The sequence below is a fragment of the Bremia lactucae genome, assembly GCF_004359215.1.
Source record: "Bremia lactucae strain SF5 chromosome Unknown BlacSF5_NotPlaced_18_SHOA01000004.1_1233567bp, whole genome shotgun sequence".
Classification (NCBI taxonomy): domain Eukaryota; phylum Oomycota; class Peronosporomycetes; order Peronosporales; family Peronosporaceae; genus Bremia; species Bremia lactucae.
In genome coordinates, this window is record NW_027152030.1 from 1,005,746 (window position 1) to 1,018,888 (window position 13,143).

The following is a 13,143-nucleotide window of genomic DNA, read 5'->3' on the forward strand; positions in this document are numbered from 1 at the left end:
TTAGAGACTGGGACTCGTGTCACTGTTCCTAAAATATGGTTGAACTTCGGTATGAAGTTTGTGGACTTGACGATGTGGAACGCTGTCTTGTCCTTGATTTGGATTCGAGATATGATCTCAGCTTTGGTATGCCTGGCTTGAGCGCCATGAGCCATGGATCAATTGGAGGTCTAAGACCTTAGTCACAACGCGAAATGTTCCTAACAAAATTCTGGAGAGTCATAAAAACCACCTTTGCTAGGCAACAAAAGCGCTATTGGCGCGAACCACTGACTTAGTCTGTCAGTTTTTAGACATTGGAACGTCTGAGTCAATAAACTCCAATGTTGAAAACATCAAATCCGAGCCCGAACAAAATAGGATGTGGAACGGCACGTACTCAGTCGAGTGACACTCGTTGCAATAACGATTCACTGAATTCTGAAAGCATTGTGGGCCACCAAGGGTGTAATATCCCTGAGATACGTGGAGTGGCACGTCTAAGTCCACCGAGTGTGGTCGGCCGAGGTGGCACCATACTGAGCGTCAGTAGCGACACTATTGTCTATTCGCCAGGGCATTTTTGGGTCAAACCCTTTTAATGCTCGTGAAGTGACACGTAAACGGTCACTAGACAAGGAAGTTGAGTTACATAGCTCCTCGTCGGATGTCGGATAAGACACCAGCTCTGAAATAGATCCAATACAGGCTGGAAATTTTAGGGACGTGAATGTCCCGGCCTCTAAGAGGCGTATTTTCTCAGCTCAGAGACAGGAGAGATGCGAAGCGTCTATACCTCACAAAGTGATACGAGAGAGCAATCGCATACGCTTGTAAACGATGACCGGTAACATCGAGGGAGAAATTAGCCTTGCGGCAATTCCGTCATTTGATGGTCTTTAAGAGCTAGACGAAATGTGTAACGGGGTGTATCATTACATGAAATTAACCCTTAAAGGTTGTTAATTTATATATTATCTAAAAGATAGATAATATTTGGAGAATATTACTTTATATAGTAATGTTCAGAATTCTTATCCATAAATAGGTATAGACCATTATATCTATTTATTCCGCAGACTAATCAGCTGTAGATGTAAACAAAAGAGAGAGACAGATAAGATAAGATAAGATAAGATAAGAATTCAGTTGCATGTTTAGTATTAGTTTATAATTAAGTTAGAGTTAACAAATAGAAAGAAGAAATACTTAATTATATTTATGCGGTTTTCATTTTACCCTTTTTAAGCTAGTTACCTTTAAGAGAAGTCTTCCTCTGCACGTACTAGTGTACGTGAAATAACGTAAGGCACCACTCGCAACTGAAGCAGTGCGAAGTGGGCTTGTACTGAAGCTGTACAAGTCGTAGTGACCCGATACAAAATGTCTATCTATGAATAGAGGTGTCCGTCATGAAATTGACTTATTTCCTGGAACCAATTACTTTGTCACACGACAGTGAACTTAACCAAAGGAACAGTGTGACGATTTTTCCGTGCTAAGCACGAGGCTAGAATGGTACGAGAGAGCAAATCTCCCCATTCGGCACCGACTTTTGTGTCAAAAAGCCAAATGGTAAATGGCGCATTGTACATGCTTATAATATGTTTCATGCTGCCACTATATCAGCACAAACCCCCATTCCTAAAAAGGATGTTCTCCATAACAATATGGCGGGATGTACGATTTACAGTGCACTTGACTTAGTTGATGGTTATTACCTGCTGCTCATGCAAGCTAGCGATATTACTCTCGCAGCGATTAGCTCCCCAAGCGGTGTGTCATGGAGTGGTTGGTTGTGCCACAAGGGCTTTCCAACTCCCCAGCAACGTTAAATCGTCTAGTGACGCAACTGTTCCGCCCTCATCGAGGCTATGCACAGACTTTTTTTGATGAATTTTTTTTCCACAGTCGTGCGGAACAGGGTCAGAAGGATGTGGAAATACACATTGACCATTTACGAGTAGTGCTCGAGTGCATGCGTACAAATGAATCGTATGTTAATGCATCTAAATGCATTTTTGGCGCAGAAAAAAATCCTTTTTAGCGTGCTTAATTGGGAAGCGAGGCCTTAGAGCGGATCCCGCTAAAGTAAACCCATAGTTGATTGGCCGGTTCCTAAGAACCAAAAGAATTTGCGTAATGACGCACCGGATTTTGCCATTGGCATTGCTCTATTATAAAACAGATAATGATGGGCGTGAAAGTGTAATTGCGTTTGAGTCTAGACAGCTTAAAGCTGCGGAAAAGGGACTACCCAGTCATAACAACGAGTTTATGCAATGAAGTATGCTCCTGTCAAATTCAGAGTTCATCTGCTAGGCTCTAAGCCGTTTGTGATATATACAGATCACGCCTCCGTGAAAGATGAGGCGACTTAGTCGTAGTGTCTTTACGCACTACGACTAAGTCGCCCCATCTCTCACGGACAATGGCTCGATGGCTTTCATTTTTCGTCAAATGCAATTTCGAGGTAAAGTATAAACCTGGCAAGCAGAATGCTTGGGCTGATGCGTCATCTTGCAGGCCGGATTTTGAGTCTCTTATTCAACAACTGAAACCTTGCCTATTGCTGAATTTATCCGCTTGGCTTACGCCCAGGATAAACAGTGTGTAGCTCTGCTACGAGCTCTTAAGAGCACTGAATCAGGCTTTAGAATGTCGGCACGTTTGCGTACAAGGTTCTATCGATTTTCTATCGATGACGACCTGTTGCTTTATTGCACGGATGCTGTGGATACTTCGCGCGGCGTTGTTTCTCATGATGAAATTTTTGAAGTATTGAATCCTCTATGAAGCACATGATACTGTCCTTGATGGTCAACTCGGTGAAGATAAGACATACGGCTCTTTAAGCCAAAGGTAATGGTGTCCCAGGTTAAAACATCGGCTCACGTGCTCCACCACTGGCAAGTCTACCCGTACCCACCGGGTGTTGGGAGTCCATTAGAATGGATTTTGATTTCGGCCTACCCAAATTCGGCCGATAACACCGGCATATTGGTCTTTGTTGACCGAGTGGGCAAAAATGGTTCATAGAGCGGCTATGCCGGATACCATTGATGTGAAGGTACAGCAAGGCTGTTCATCGATCTTGTGTTTCAACAACACGGTTCGCCTGTGACAATTATCTTTTATCGAGACCCTATTTCATAAGTAGGCTCTAGAAATCAAATTTCCAAGTGCTTGCACCAGATTGGACATGCCCCCTTACGACATCTCGCATTAAAAGTTTCTCCACGCAAAACTGAAGGTTTCCTCGCGGATCAAGCAGCGCGAGAGGCGGCCGAATCTCGGCGGAAGCATATGATGCTCTAAATCACGATTTTTTGCGAGGGCCTTGTCGGATTGAGGGCTCTTCTGAGGCGGTCCAAAACCGTATTTTAATGCTGGAACGCCACCAATCTCGTTTAAAAGGTCAGCTAGGCATCCTGGTGAGGATGCAGCAATCTGCGGCACGGCCGTCGTTCTTGGCGCAAGCGCCTCAAAGTCCACGTCGGAAGAGTTCCGATTGGGCTTGAGCAAGCCGACCTAGAACACTGGGTGTGTACGCAGCTTGCTAGAAAGGTTAAGCGTGTAAGCTAGGCTCTTCTTGGCCACGACTGTAAATGGTCTATACAGTGCGGGCGCAATTTGGGATTGAAGACCGCAGAACCAAGTTGATGCATAGATTTCTAGCTTTTAATAAAACTTGGTCTTCGACCGCATTTGAGTTAATACAGTTTCTGCCTTTGGTATCCGCTTGTTTTTCTGTTTGTCTTGGCAATCTGCCATCGTGTCACGTACATGTCTTAAGACACTTAATCGCGCCGCGAGAAACTTTTCAAAGTCCTGTTGAGATGCTCTTCGCCCGGCCGCATCAGCCGAGGCCTATTCGGACCGCCCAAACTTGATGGAGCTTCAGCGCACAAGATCTTTCACTGGCTGGTAGCCGTGGAGCAATGCGGTGTGGCGCAGCTCATCGAGAACGACACCCGAATGGTGTCGTACGCCATGTCGCATTTGCGCGGTAAGGCCTCAGAGAGCGCTTGCTCGGCGCTTATGGTGGAGGTGAAGGAGTTTTCTTCATGGGCGATCTTTAAGACAAAGATCCGCGCCATGTATCCGTCGCCGAGTAACGAAGTGTTGCTTCAGGCGCGCTTCTTTGGACCGCGTCATGCGAAGCGAACCTGAGAGAACATGTGCAGGAGACCGAACACATTAAAGGGCCCACGTTCATGAACGGACTGCGGCACGGCCGATCGCGACCGGTTCTATTTAAAAAGGTGCCGTCGACGATGGAAGAAGCAATTCGAATTGCCTTGGTTGACGAGCAATTTGCAAACAGTGCCACGGTTTTGTAAAAGCCGCCGCCCGAGAGGTCGGATGCCACTCCTATGGGGTTGAGCAATCCAGACGTAGTCTGCTACAAGTATGGCAAGCGATGTCTGCTATGCCAGAGTCCCTGCTGGTGCTAAAACGAAGGTGAGGGCGAGAGTTAGCGTGCAAGACGTGTAAGTTCGGCATCTACCGCTGAGGGTTCAAAAAATTTAGGAGCGCAGTTGGGACAGGATGCCCCACTGACGCGGACTCTGAAGCTCTCATTAAGCTCAGAGTTGTCGAACAAATGGGTAGCATAGTCCCTGAGGTCTCGAAATTTCGACCTTAACCTGCTGGGCTGTAGCGCTCGAGTACGAGGCTAACACCATGTGATGACCCTTCTCGTAGATTCGGGTGCATCACAGAATCTTGTAAGACTCGCGGCTGTTTGAGTCGCTTTGCCAGGATGACAAGCGAGAAGAAGCGACGGTTCATTTAGCGTACGGCGCGCTCGTAAAGTCTGAGAAATTCAAGTTGAACTCGCCTTCAGTTTTAGTGACCTCTCCTGTAGAGAGAAGCTCACAGTGCTGGGTATGGAGAGTCCGTATAAGGCATGCCATAGTGGCAAAACACCAGCCATGAATAGACTGGCGGACACGCACAGCTGCTAACTCTACATCGATTCGCTGCTCAAGTCTGGGATGCCTTAAGAGACAGCCCGTTTCTTAAAGATTTTGTGGAAACATCGTTATGTGCTCCCATAAGAAGTGCTGAGCCATCTACTGGCCCGATAGGCGCACGAAATTAATTTGGATCTTGGCACCAAGTATTGTGTGACCAGGCAATGGCCTCTGCCGAAAGAATAAGTCGATTAGATCAATGTGTTGATCGATAAGCGATCCAAGGCGGGACATTTACGTGAGAGCAGGTCGCCTCACTGCCGCCCGACCTTCTGTGTGCGTAAAAGCACAGGCGGATGGCGCGTGGTTCAGGCATACAAAAAGTTGAACACGGTTACCATTTCGGCGCAATCGCCAATCCCGTGAAAGCATTTTCTGTTGACTCCATGAGAAAGCCAACTATCTTTTCGCGTTGTATATAAAGGATGGCTACTATCAGGTACTAATTCGAGAGTCCAATGTAGCCAAAACGGCACTAAGCATCCCAAGCAGTATGCTTTGGGAGTGCTTGTGATGCCCCAATATTTGAAAACGCACCGGCGACATTCAATCGAGTGGTGGCTCACGTGATGCGTCAGCACCGTGCCTACGCCGCCCTATCACTTTGACGATGTATTCGTTCATGGTGGGGCCGAGGACGGGCTGAGCGAAATAGAGTCGCACAAGCGTCATTTGGACGCTGTGTTGCAGCCTCTGAGAGACGCCCAATTGTATGTCAACTTGCAAAAGTGCGTCATAGGGGTCCCTAATATTCCTATGCTGGGTTGCATCGTAGGTATACATGGTGTTTGAGCAGACCCAGACAATGTAAAACCAGTAAATGAATGAAAAATCCCACGACACGTGAAGGATTTGGGCCAACTCGTAGGCTCGCTAATCTCTTGCAAAAGTACAGCAAGAATTATGCAGAGCGTACTAAGTCCTTGTCTGACCTTCGCAAAATAGAGGGTCTGAATGGGTTTGGTCAAAGGTACAAGTAGATGCGTTCACATCAGTGAAGCAATCTCTTGAAGAGGCACCGGTCTTGGTATTTTGTTAGACGCGGATAAGCCCTTTAGCGTCGCCTGCGATGCAAGCAAATTTGCAAGCGGCAGCGCGCTCATGCAGAAAAATAACGAAAGCGTCGACCGTGTCATCTTTTATCAGTCTTGGATTTTGAAAGCCGCGAGATTGAATTACCCTGTGTATAACAAGGAGCTACTTTCGATAAATATACTCATTAAAAGTTTCGCGTGCACCTACACCATTGTAGTTTATACGGATCACGCATCACTGCGGACCGCAATAAACTCACCGCACCTCTCGCCTAAAATGGCAAGAAGGGTTACATTCTTTTCAGAAATTAATTTCAAAGTTGAATCCAAGCCGGGTAAGTCGAATGGCTTGGCTGACGCTTATCGCGCAGACCAGACTTCGAGGCAAGACACCAGGAAACTGTAATCCGTGCTAAGGCACAAGTTGATTCGTCAACGTTGGCAGCCATGAAGGCCTACCACGTGACGCTTCACCGAAGAGAATCAGTTTGACAAATTGTAACGGGGTCCCGTCACATAAGTATTTTTTTCCTATAAGAAGAATAACAATAATGATTTCCTATTAGAGAAAATTAACAAAAAAGTGCAATTTATTATCTTTGTTAATTTGACTTAAATAATTTCAATAATACCAAATTTGGTATTATTACATCAATAAGACATTAGCTTTATATTGAAACCAACATTAAAAATCCGCCTATTGATTGGTTCATTTAAGTCTAAATCAACCCCGCCAATCGTTTTAAGACACAAAACGAGGGGTGCGCAAGGAGGCGCCATACTTAGTTAGATATTATTGTAATAAGTTCAGTAGTAGATAGAAGATCGTGATGTAGTAAACTAAATATTAATTTTTTTAATACAATTTTACTTTTCCTTAAGTCTAATCCTTTGAAATATTTTTGGTAGCTAAAGACCCTTAGCTACTTTAAAACCTTCCTCTGTACCGCCGTGTACGTAAAGTTTTGAGGTACCCAACTTTAACTGGAATCAGTGAAAGATGTTCCGTTACACCTAGTAGCACTTTTAAATCCGTTCAACGGCCCACGCACGTTCCATCCAACATGGACATATTAGTTGAAGAAGGAGGGAGCTTCCCAGCCCCTCAAGAAGGTTATCACGCAACGCGGAAGATGTTTACTCATTTGAGTGACCTCAAATGGAGAGCGATCGAACGAATGAGTTCGGTCGTAGGCAGGCCAGCCGTTGCCGCTTACAGTACATTCTGGGTAGAGATGAACAGCATGCGGCCATAGCCGAGTCTTTTCTACACGAACTCGACAAGTCCCAAAAGAAAGTAGCCTTGCTTCACCAGCAAGGCTCCAACACACGGAGGTGTTGAGAGAACAGGGTGCTCATCAGATGGAACTGTTGAGACAGCAGCATTTACATGCTACTAATGAGCAGACGCTTCCACGTCGAACCGAAAGCTTGTAGATCGAAGTCTCTGCGTATAAGCCAATAGAAGGCGACTCCTTTTTGAGATGGTTGGTCGATTTAGACGACGCAATAGAAGCTCGTCGTATCAGTGATGATGCGACGAAAGTGAAATTTGGCATGTCCAACTAAGCCGGACGTGCCAAATCCCGGGCCTTCGGGCTCAAGCTTCACGACAAATTAGTCTTTGGGTTGTATGAGGTCTTAACGACCCGGCTCAGACATATATTTGAGCCACCACGTGCCGAATTCAGGGCTCGGGCTGAACTCAGCAAGGCAAGCGTGACATTTACGCTTATGCCAACATACAATATTCCTGGTCGGTATCGTGAGTCATCCAATTAATGAACAGACACAGGTAACTAACTGTGTTTATGAAAGGTCTTGCAGACGGACCTGTTAAGATCCACCTGTTCCGGCTAGAATAAGAGTCGCTCGACCAAGCGATCTATATAGCGGAACAGGAGGACTTAAGCCTGAAACAGGCTTTCGTCCACTCGGTCGCATATCGTCCACCGAGACGACAAGATAACAAAGGTCCAGATACCATAAATCTCTCGTATGTAGAGAGTGAGAAACCTCGCTCTTCAAGTTACAAACGATTGCAACAATGCAATCGCTGTCAAAAAATGGGCCACTACGCTATGAGTGTAGTGCCCCACGGCCAGTGCCTAAAATAACTGAGCAAAAAGACCGACCTCTCGCTAGGAACAGCGAAGGATGCGGATCTTACGCTGTTGCAAAATCGCAACGGCTAGGCGGATCGTAAAAAAACGGGTCGGGGTCAGTAGGCGCCGGGCGCCCTACTCATCCAGCAATGTCTTAACAATTTGCAGGTCTTTTGACGAAAGGTGGTCCTCACACACAAACATTGTGTGTAACTGCCTCAGGGGATGATTTTAACCTCATCATCCTGAAAACAAAGTGTCAAATAAGTTGCCGCTCAAGCCCCTTGTCGATTGTGGGGCGTCAAATAATTTTATAAGACGCCAATCGCTACAAGATTGCAAGTTCAAATTTATTGAGCGCAATATCCCTCTAACGAGGATAACAGTGTGTCTAGGAACAGGCACATCTGTGACGGTTAAGAAACGTGTAGCTAGTATCATATACGCGTTCCAGGGTAAGCAGTACGATGATGATTTCATCGTACTAGATTAAGATGACAAAATCTGATGTCATCCTTGGATTAACTGGCTCAGAAAGCGCGAGCCATGTATAAAGTGGGAGCACCAAGCCGTGACATTGTATGTCTCTTATTTATCTGAAGGTCAACGTCTTGGAGTGTCCTCAAGCGTGTGGATATCCTACTAGTGAGTGCGATGGCCTGATTTGTAGTTCGGTCGTTAGCATGACTGCACAAGACCTCAGAACCCAACACATTGTGGAGTTAGATCCCGACGGCTGTGCACAAGCACAGGCAGCGTCGAAGTTCGACCACTCGATTAAGTTGAGATGTACGAAATAAGGATGCTTGATTAAAAAGCAACATCCAAGCAAATTTAAACCGCCCGTTTATAAGAGACAGTTTGAAAATCCTAAATCGACTGGAGAGTCGCTGTTAAAGGATCTCACTGTTGTAGTACAATCACAGCTAATGGAAGTTGGGAAAGATACTCCCCAAAAAAATTCTGTAGAATAAGTCCCTGGAAACTTGTGGTCAAAGGTTCCCAGGTACCTTTGGAATTATGTTTTAAAGAAAAAGCTGAGACAATCAATGTCTTAGTAAACAATGAATCATGTGTAGGCGCTTATACACTAAATATATTAGCGGTTCCGAAGTAAACTTCGGAGATGACTCAATTGCCAACTCTAGAACCGAAACGGTTCTTGAGTGATCGGTGTAGTGGCAAAGTCAAGCAGATCTGCGTACTTGTCACAGATGACAATTACGTGGCCGATATTTGGTCGGCAATAATCTTTCCTAAGAACAAACGGGTTCGTAGCAGCTCATCGATGGACGAAAGTGTCCTCGATGGGAAACTCGGATGAAACGTTTTACATCTTTATCCTAGGAGTCTCTGAAGACAAACCCTTTATACAAGGATTATAAACCATAGAGGATGTCCTTCATGAATCCATACCGTGCGAGTTGCGTAATGAAAAAGGCCTGTTGAGATCGGTGCAAGATTTTGCACCGAGCTATTTTGATGACGTCTTCATTCATAGCAGAGCCATGAGCGGAAAGTCGGATGTTGAAGTACATAACGTCCGAAAGGATCTTACACTAATGCGTAAGCACAAGTTGTATGCAAATCTCAAGAAGTGTATTTTCGCTGCAAGCTAAATACCACTTCTTGGGTGCATCGTGGGTAAACATGGTGTACGCCAGGATCCAGAAAAGATCAAGGTGATCACCGATTGGCCTGTGCCAGTCGATGTAGAGGGAACTAGAAAGTACCTCGTTTAGCGGTGTACCTGCACAAGCATTCACGCGATTATGCCAAAATTACCGTAAATCTTTCTGTTTTGTTGAAGAAAAATGTTAAGTGGTCAGGAACGCCGATTGTCAGCGTTTCTTCGGAGGTATTAATACAAGCCCGATGCAATCGCCAATCCAGGCGATTGCTGACCAAGACCGACTATTTCATGTGGTCTGTGACGCCAGCGATTTTGCAATCGGCTGTCCGTTTTGGCAATATGACACAGACGGCGCAGAGTGCGTCATCTGTTATTATTCGCGTCAGCTTCAACTAGCTGACTGCAACAACTTGGTGCATGACAAGAAGCTCCTTACCATGAAATATACACAGGCTAAATTTAGGGTCTATTAACCTCGTCATCACCTCTCTGGTATTCACGTTAGAACCCAAAGGTTTAAGGGACTCGGCCCTGGGTAATCCGGCGGCCTTTTCAGTAGCCACTCAGTAGGGCGATGCCGGTGTCTTGGTCCAGTCACCTTCAATTGGCGTAGCAGGTGACTTGTCCCCGTCATCTGCAATGTCATCAACAGATGACATACCTCAGTCACCTCCAATGGGAGTAGGAGGTGACATATTTCCCGCACTAGACGCATTGGCGTCTACTGAAACATTTGCCTTACTGCAGCTACACTGGTCCGTGCAGCTGTCAGCTTAGCGGCACCAGGGCCCACGCGCACAGCCTTATTCGTCGCCATCTTGATTTTGGTCGAATCAATAATACAAATAGAATCGGCATTCTGATTAAAATCAACAATGCAAATAAAATCGGTATTTTAATTAAAATTAATAGTGCAAAAAAAATACTTTTATTCAAATTATTATTGCAAATTACAGGGAAAGACATAATAATCTTTCTTGTTACCCTACATCAGTCACTATAGTAACTGTTGGTCAAGGGAGGGTGTAAGGGGGTGTCCCGTTACATAAGTATTATTTCCTGTAAGACGAATAACAACAAAATATAAAATAAACGAAGAAGTACAAATTATTCATACTAATTTTAACTTAAATGGTTCACATAATACCAAATTTGATATTATTGATGCAATAAGACGTTGGCTCTATTGATCAAAAAAATAGATATAAATAAATCAACCCCGCCAATCGTTTCAAGACACGATTGTGCGGTGTGCAATGAGGCGCCATACTTAAAAAGATATTAAATTAATAAGTCTAGTAGTAGATAGAAGATCGTTAAGTAGGATACTAATATATAAGTACAGCTTTCCTTTATCCTAGTCATAATCATAATCATTAACGTAAATTTTGGTAGACCCTTAGCTACTTAAAAACCTTCCACGATACCCGTGTACGTGAAGTTTCGAGGCATCTTGTAGAGGGGTATATCGTTACATTAAATTAACACGTCAAGGTTGTAAATATATAAATCATTTAAATTTTGATAATGTTTTGGGGATATTACTTTGTGGAGTAATATCCCCAAAACATTATCAAAATTTGGGGTAATTTTCGAAAAGCTTATTCATTGGAAGATACAGGCCATTACATCTACTTGCTCCGCGGTCCAGTCAGCGCTGGAGCGCGAAAGGGAGAGACAGATAAGCTTTATTACATGCTTTGTATTAGTATATAATTAGCTAGTTTTTAATAGATAGAACAAAAAAACTCAGTTAAATTAAATACAGTTTACTTTTCACCCTCTTTAAAGCAAGTGTTTTTAAAGAGAGTCGTCCTCTGCACACACTAGTGTACGTGAAGTGACGTGAGACACCACTTGAACTGAAGCAGTACAAGTCGGCAGTGCCACGTTACACCTGGTAGCACTTTGTAGTCCGTCCAAGGACCACATTTCTATCGTCAAACATGGACATGGTATATGATAATGGAAATACGCATCACATTTCGCGTGATAGCTACTACATAGAAAGGAGTGTCGTCGAACGAATGAGTTCGACCGTAGGGAAGATGCCATCTTGGCCATGCTGTCTGGTTCGGACAGAGATGCCCTTCATTCAGCCATCGCCAAGTTCATTCAACATGAACTTGACGAGACGAAAGAGAAGGTAGCCTTGCTTAATCAGGAAGGCTTTCAACAGGCAAAACTGTTGAGGTTAGAACAGGTACGGACCCCTGTACTTGGGACGACGCTTGTGCGTCGTCCCAAAACCGTAACATAAATACATCTCTAAGTATAGGGGAGTCGGAGAAGACTCCCTCTTAGGATGGTTCGTCGAGTTAGACGATGCCATAAGGCCTCGTCATATCGTCAACGAGCAAATGCACGTCGCATTTGCTCAGTCGAATTTTGGCAGGTCGTGCCAAAACTTGAGCACTATGCCTTAAGTTGCGCGACCCGTATGTCTTTGGGTCGCTAGAAGCTTTGAAAGCCCGGCCTAAACAGACGTTTGAACCGCCAAGGGCTGAATTCAGAGCTCGTTCAGAGCTTCTGAAACTCAAGCAAGGCAAGCGTGATGTTCACGCTTATGCCCAGCATATACGACTCTTAGCGAGCTGTATCAAGAACAACCCAGTTCATGAACACATGTTAATTACATTGTTAATGCAAGGTCTTACGGATGGTCCCACGAAAATCTTCTGTTCCGCTTGGAACTAGATACGCTTGAAGAAGCAATATCCGTTGCGGATCAGGAAGACTTTAGTTTGAGACAGGTTTAAGCTAGTTCGACATCGTATCGTCCTCAAAACGACACGAGCTTGGAGGTCCAGAACCTATCGACCTCTCTTATGTTGAGACCTCGCTTTCGAGCAACAAGCGATCACAGAAATCTAATCGCAATCAAAAGTTAGGACAGTACGCTCATGCGTGCAGCCCTACGCCCAGTACCGAGAAGTACTGAACGTAATTATGGACCGAATGCCTAAAAAGGCACCGGTTGCGGGTCCGACGTTATTGCGAAGTCGCAACAATGTAACAGACCGCCTAGAAACCGTCGCTGTCAGTAGGGGCGCAGCGCCCTACTGATCCAGCATCTCAAGAGAATTTGCAAGTCTCTTAACAAAAGTTGCTCAAGACACATAATCACTATGAGTCTCTGCACCTGGCGATGAGATATCCCTCATCACCTTGATATTAAAAGTGAAAAATGATTTGTCACTCAGAGCCTAAGTGGACTGTGGGGCGTCGAATAACTTTATTCGGCGCCAGTTGCTAGAGGGTCATAGGCTCAAATATGTTGAGCGCGACATCCCTCCAACGAGGATGACGGTGCGTCTAGCGACAGGCGCACCGATAACAGTAATGAAACGCGTAGTGAAATTTCACTACACGTTAAAGGATTTACAGTACGACGATGATTATATCGGACTGGA